The 7453-nt window shown below is 35.7% G+C and overlaps 1 long non-coding RNA gene and 1 other non-coding gene across 2 annotated transcripts; one reads left to right on the top strand and one right to left on the bottom strand.

The window, feature by feature from the left end:
- The first annotated feature begins 590 nt into the window (after window positions 1-590).
- Window positions 591-7237, top strand: LOC123814060. Its single transcript, XR_006784834.1, has 3 exons — window positions 591-654; window positions 5443-5515; window positions 7184-7237. It is a non-coding gene; the product is annotated as an uncharacterized LOC123814060 (long non-coding RNA).
- LOC123814259 lies at window positions 4850-4977 on the bottom strand. The gene has a single exon (XR_006784878.1). It is a non-coding gene; the product is annotated as a U4atac minor spliceosomal RNA (small nuclear RNA).
- Window positions 7238-7453: the final 216 nt, after the last annotated feature.

The following is a 7453-nucleotide window of genomic DNA, read 5'->3' as shown; positions in this document are numbered from 1 at the left end:
ATTCTTTGAAAGAGCAAAGTATAAAATATGGTGAAAATGTTGAAAGGTATTTTATTACCATAAGCTATAGTAAATGTGAATTTAAACTACAGTGACCTAAATTAAATACAGAAGCTTAGTCAATATCTCCTCTGACGGGCCTAATGAAAATACAGTTTTTCAGCAAGCTTAATAAAAAGAATCAAACAAAAGAATGCATGTTAATGGGAAATGATCCTCCACTAATGATTTTCTTAAAAAAAAAAAGAAACTTTCTACAAAGCATAAACAAGGCAGAAAGGACACACAGACACACATCTGTCATATGTTTGCTGCTTTATAGTTACTGCTTGAAGAAAGGATGTGAGTTATGAAGTGAGTCCTTTTGTAAACATTCTAATAAAGTCAGGGTAAGATATACAAGGCATCAGAACCCTTCAAGCTGCTGTTCTCTAAATAATGCAAAGAATTTTATGGACGTCTCCAACTTCCATGTATAAATTGTTACGTCAGCTTAAAACACTAGACTGCTTCTATTTCTTTTTTCCTTTTTTGCTTTACCATTTTTAAAAGCCTTTCAAGAAATCCTGTTTTATTCTTCCATTTTACAGAGGTGACAACACTGCAGTGAGAAATCGATATTTTACAAGATGCCCATGCTTTTTGCAGAAAGAGGTCAGTACATTTAATTTCTGAGCCCTTATTCTTTCTCCCTTTCTAAAACCTCGAATCCTTAGCTCCCTGGAGGTCACCAAAGATGACATGTGCCCGAGCGCATTCTAGGCATTTATTCTCGGGGAAGAGGTTGGTAAAGGGGACACGGAAGAGCCGACTAACCTCTGATTCCTTTATTAATGTAGTCTTAAAAGCCAAAAAGCAATAGATTTTACAAGTAAAGAACACACAGTAGAATATCCCCTCTTGTTCTCTCCTGTCTTTTCTACTGAATATTTTTGAATCAAATAATTTCAACCCTTTGGGACTCATTTCCACAAAACTGTTTAAAGAACTTACATTCCTTCCTGTCTCCAGACTGTAGGTAGCATTGCTAGTTCAACCCTATTTCTACTGACGCTGATGACTTTAGCAGTTTGTTTCTATTATTTAATTCTAATTTAATATTAACTCCTGAAAAAGAAAATGTTAAAAATTATAAAAGTCTTTTCCACTGGTTAAAGAAAAATATATTCTTCTTTGTTTCTGAAAGTATGTAAGAGGGGAAAAATGAAATCAAGAGAAAATCTGAAACTAAGGTTAAAAAAATTGACTGAAGTAAAATGAACACATTATTACCAAACTATTGATTGTTAGCAAGATTTTTTATAACTATTTGCAGTGTTATTAGTTGAAAGCAACAAAGAATATAAACATTATAATTTGCAGTGACAAAAAATAATTAAAAAAATGAAAACGAATACAATGGATTAAGTATATTGACTCATGTACTGTGTGGAACTCTAATCAACTTCCTAAGACACTCTAATTAGTGTTTACTATTATTTCGTAAGGATTTATGTTCCTTAAATTCAACGTTAAATTTAGCCTGTGAACCTAGCATCATGAATTATTTCTATTTTCTAGAATAGGAATTGCCTATGGATGAGAATGACTAGTGCAAGATTAGATGTTAAAAAAAAAAAAAGAAAAACAGGAAAAGCAAATAATTTGAGATTATAGACATTATAAGAATATTTTATTTTTACTTGCCTTTCTATTAACAACACCCAGCAACTATGGGACCCTCCCCCTTTTTAACTATATATATTTATGCATGCGTGACAACAAAATATGTTCCGATAAAATATTTTTTAACTAGCAAAGCAAAATTGCTTTAAGCTTTTGATCTGCCTCATAGCTCCCATCCCTGAAAGTCATTCCCTCTCAAGAGTTACATTCAAAAAGTCTAAGATATACAGCTGATGATTCAAGCTGAATGACACGACGATAAACTATGGTTTCTCCTGAAGATAAAATACGTCATAAATCGGTGCAACACTTACCTCATTTTAAATATTACTGTCTCCTTTTATCAGGTAACACTATATGACCTCCTCTTACCTTCCCTCTTCCCATATTTTACATGGGATTTTAATTCTATACAATGATCACAACCAGAATTTTTTTTAATTAAAATAGGATATATGGCTTTAAAGGCTTAGGTTATCTGATAGAAAGATTTAATTTAAAAAAAAATAACGAGGACAGACTGACTTCTGATGCCCTGTAAAATATGGCAATAACAGAATTATACCAATTTTTAAATTGCAATAACTCTTTATACTTAGCTGCAACTTCTGACATGATCTAAAATGATAGGTAGCACCATTTCATAAAATGGAAATGCATTCACAGCTAGATGGCAAAGAGACATTTCTGCAGGGAGTGTATGACAACATAATATGTCTTTATTCCTCATTAAAATATCTATCTGTGAATTACAGTGGCCCTATCAACACTGTATTTCCAGTGGACTGCTTGATTTATACTGTCTAGTTTCTAGCCAGAAGGTAGCCTTTTTCTGGATACTCAAATCTGGATTACACTCCCAAAACTATTCAATGTGTTACATATGCTAATAGAAATCCTGACTAGCATCTGCACAGCTTTGGACTGTACCGTCCATCCTCCCAGGCCTGTTGAGAGGCAGGTTTTCTTCCCTGGCTAAAAACAAAGGGGAAGGAGGCTCTCCTGGTCAGGAGGGCGCAGCTGGGAGGGACATGCCGGAAGGCAGCATACAGTGGGGCAACCTGGCCTCTCTGCCCGTTTGCTTCCCCAGCCGCCTCAGAGCAGACACTGTGAGGCCCTTCCAGATACATCCGTCTCGTCTATGACTGGGAACATCAGTCACAAAGGTTTTTTCCCATTTTCCAGTAGCTGTTATCTGAAACTGGAAATAAGAATAGTAACCTGTGGACTCAGTCTTCTGAATCGTGCCTCCAAATGACTCCATCTTCTTCTGAAATACCTCATACAGAAGCCACTTAGTGAACTCTGAACTATATTCTTTCATCAGGAGGTCTGTGGCCTCTGTAATCTCATGATTCTATCACCCTCTAAAACTTAGAGATTTCCAACCCAGCTGAAAATTCCTGATTGACACAATCAATTCTATTTAAATTATTGTGCTTTGTTTTAGCCACTCAAGGACTTTACTGTTTGAGAGCTTTACATACATACAAGTAAATGACAGATCCTACCTTCATATAATATGAAAAAGAAGTATCCAATAAAATGCCTTTTATGCAATCCTATTGATTTTGAAGGTTTCCACTTAGGGCATGCTTTGTGAGGGCTTTCAAATAGGCTGATAGTTTTGCTATATCACACAGTTTCACCACCCCAGGCTCTGTGGAGCCAGGCCATGCCTTTGCAACACACCGCCTTGAGTTGACATGGGGTTAATAGTGCAATCTGTAACCTTGAAACAGAATGAAGCCAATTAGTCTCGACACACTCTCCCAATGGTTTTCCAACCCCATAATCCTGAAACCTCAGCTCTACCCTAAATCCTAAATACTGTCAGCTTTCCTTCTCCCAAACTCTAAAGAATATTCTCTCTACATTGTAACTTCCACTTCTTTCTTGTTGCCTCCCAAAATTAATGCCCCTCCCTTCCACAGGTAAACCTCTCCACCTATGCTTAATTCCTCCTCCTCTTGTCTCCCCAGGCACTTCGCAGCATCTTTTATCTGTTCTTGTCCTCACCCTGGACTCCTTTTAATGTCTTAAATGACACATGTATCCAGTTGGGGAAAAAAATTACTTCATGTCTCCCTACCACATTCCTCCAGCTATTTTTCCATTTCTGTCCTTCTTTTCCTTGCTATAAACTTCCCAAGCACTCATTCTTCTTCTAGCACACATAATTCACACATCATTAGTTACTTTTTTCATGTCTATCTTCTCAAAAGAGCTATAAACTCCATAACAGCAGAGATTAAGTTGTCTTGTTCCAGGCGACAAGCTCAAGGCCTAACACAGTTTCTGGCACATAGTAAACATTCAAAAAATATTAATGACATTGGATTATTTTATTTTAATTACTGCTTTTTTTCCTTACCTCTTCCACCATAATTCCTGAATATCTGGTTTCCACCCTCCACTCTCATGAAAATATACACTCATTCAAAACTTGACAGTTTTTGAGATGCCAGAAGCAAGGTGGAATAGGCAAAACCATTGGACAGAGAAGATGAGTAAAAGGGTGGGATGGGGGGAAGGAGAGGGAGGGAGAGAGATGAAACCACCAGTATTTGGCAAGAAAACTCCCATTTCAAAACTCATGAAGAAACCTAATAAAAATATATGGTTTTACTATCTCAATGATTACTGTACTAGTTAAACTATTACTTATGTACAAATCAATACATTGAAATAACATTTTTCTCAGCCTTCGCTATTTTTGACTCTTAAGAGTCTGATGCTGATAAAGCCACTGTCTTTGTGGGGACCCTCCTGCAAACCGGCTTGCCTCACAGTCCAGTTGCTGGGACTGTTTCTCAGCCTCATTCCTCTAACCTCTCCACATCAGCCCCACCACCTACACCCCACACTCCCTGCCTGGAATGTTGTATTAGACTCCAATCTCTCCCATCACAAGACACACTGAACATTGTAAGGAAGCTAATTTCCCCTGTTCAAAAGATTCCAAAGCTTCTCACTGCTTTTATTATTAAATCTTAACTCCTCATCGTGGCATTCAAGGACCTTGATAATCTGTACCTTAATCTCTCCAACCAGACCTCCCAAATTACTGAAAGTCGAACTGATCCATCACAAATGTCTTACATTTTTTCCCTAGGACTTTTGCTTCATGCCAGTTGCCCCTTCCTTCCAGTATATCCAAATATTATGCATCTCTTTTTTTCTTTTTTCCAAAAATTGCACCAAGGCAAAGCAGAGCTCTAGCTGATGCGAGTGTGTTATTTAGGCGTTAACAGCACTGCAGTCATACTACATGCTCATTAGACAGTAGTGCAACCCAGAGAAAAGGGTGGTTATTCATTTTTAAATATTCAGTCCAGATTACTCTTTCTTCTTCAAGGCCCAACAAAAATTTCCAAGTATGATGGTACCCATTTGAATAATTATTTTGGAAACTAATCATGTATTTAATCATTGATTTTATTTTCTTCTGTTAGATTGGGAATGGCTTTGTGGAACATTCTCAGTGTTCAAAATCGAAGGGGTACAAAAGTATATACAGAAAGTGTCTTCCTCCTAACCCTATCTTTCAACCAGCTAGGTCGCCACCTGAATGCCACCAACGTTATCAGCTTCTTGTGTGTCCTTCTAAAGATATTTTATTAGATGCAAATAAAATTTGTTGGTTTTTAAATATGTTTAGCATTTTGTAACAAACAAAAATGTATCTGTTTATTTCATTCATGTCTATTTAACACTTTATGTACTTAAATGTTGTCTGCCTATTTATAAAGACTGTGTGTCTTGGCTTCTTTACAGAAGTGTCTGTCACAAATGTTCCTTGACTGATTTTGAAATTTTTGCTTTCAAGTTTGGAAAAGACTACTCAATGGTAAGAATGAATCTCTACTACCTTCCTCTTCAATTAAGAAGGATTAAAAAGTGAGGAGTAGGGGTTTTTCTTAAACACTTCCTCCCCATACACAGCCTCTAAAGGGAAATTAAAGCACCACTAATCATTTATGCAGATGCGCATTGTTCCACTGCCACAGTGTAATGTGTTCCAGATAAGGCCCACGTTACCCTGTTTCCTTTGGTTCTGATGCATATGTTGATACAAAGATTAACAGAATCACTGATTTGTAATGGGTGATTCTGTTTCATTTTAGAAATCTCCCATTTCTGCAGCATTCCGAGTTTGCCGAATGTGTGTTTGCACTGAAAGTTTGTTTCATAATTACGTCCATCCCACTTCACCTTGCACATATTAGAAATGACATGGAGCCCACCCACCTTGTTACTGCTTCCTAAGTGCCCTATCGTTTCCTATAATTATTTTAAACATATATACCAAACTCTGAAGTGATAAAGCCCCAAGATGTTTTTCTAATTTAAAGTTATAAAATAATACCTAAAAGCCAAGCATGAGAATCAATGTAATATTCATTTGTGGTTAAACATAGGACCTAGAGGTACTAACCTTAAATATTCCCCAGTACACAGTAAAGTGCATGTTTGTAATCAAATGGTTTATTTGATCAATAGAGAGCCAAAGCAGATAAGCTAAATCCCTCAAAATGTATTAGTTAAGAGTCTTTAACTATCAGATTGGTTATTTTTAATGCATCAAGTTTACTGGAAAGATGCCAGATATTTCCTTAACATGATACTATGCAAAACAGAATCTTAATGTATACTCCATGCATGACCGTTGAATTATAATATTCTTCCTGGTTAATCTTGTATTTAAATCAATACTCAGAGTTTAATTATTCATTGTAAAGGCCCAATTTTTGTTAATAAGAATATCTTAAACCAATAAATAAAATTTGATTTTCAAAAAGTTAGTCTAGATTATTTTTATCTACACCAGCACTCATACTTTTAAAAATTAGAATATTTTTCCTTGGAACTCAATGAAAAATGCTAGTATTTAGATATATGAATTTTAGTAACTCATTAAATCACCAGAATTATAACATAGTTCTAGTTTATGCTATTTTTTCTTAATGGCGTATTTCTTTCCAACTAACCACACAGACAAATAATATTTTCACAAGTTTACTTTTATTCCTAAGGGCATTTCACCTAACACAGCCTCATAAATATACAGCAAAATTCACAGTAAACTACAAAATATTCAGGTGTGAGTGAAATTAAGTAGGCTCCAACAATTCTGATCCATCACAAAGACTGGGTTTTTTTTAATCCTCAATTTTGATACATTTTGTTTGGGATTATATTTCAAACTTTGGGTATACATTATCATCAGTGGTTTGAACATACCAGCTAAGAAATTAAGTAACATTTAACAGTTAAATATATTGCTCAAGTGAGATGTTAAGACACTGTTAAGGTAGGTCGGAAGCACTTAGTTTTGAAAGGCATGATATATAGCTAGGGAAGTAAGTGTACCCAAATAATTATGCTGTCTTTGAAAGAGTGGCCTATTTATAAGTCGAACAGCCAATGAGACTGGGGTAGCAGTTGTCAAATTTACAGGAAGTAATTAAAGAAGCAGAGAGTCTCTTCTTTTACTGGTTGTTTCTGGATTACATAGGGATTATGAAGAGAGACAAGAAAAATGACAGACCAACCGAACAGCCGATCAAACTTTCTACTAAGAAAATTATTTTCCTCCACAGGTAAACTTTGCAGTTAACAAACACTTATTGCTTTTATTTTACACTGACTGTGATTTTATACACAAAAACATTTGATTTCTACATTTTAACAAAAACACAGGGGTGTTTATTCCCCAAGAGACTTGTTCCTTATTTCACCAGCATTTTGTAATCTTCTCCATCTTCAATTCCCTTGGTTTGCTGCC

The sequence above is a fragment of the Phyllostomus hastatus genome, unplaced genomic scaffold, assembly GCF_019186645.2.
Source record: "Phyllostomus hastatus isolate PE091 unplaced genomic scaffold, TTU_PhHast_1.1 phas_contig_159, whole genome shotgun sequence".
NCBI classification, from domain to species: domain Eukaryota; kingdom Metazoa; phylum Chordata; class Mammalia; order Chiroptera; family Phyllostomidae; genus Phyllostomus; species Phyllostomus hastatus.
This window is presented reverse-complemented; position numbering and strand designations above follow the sequence as displayed.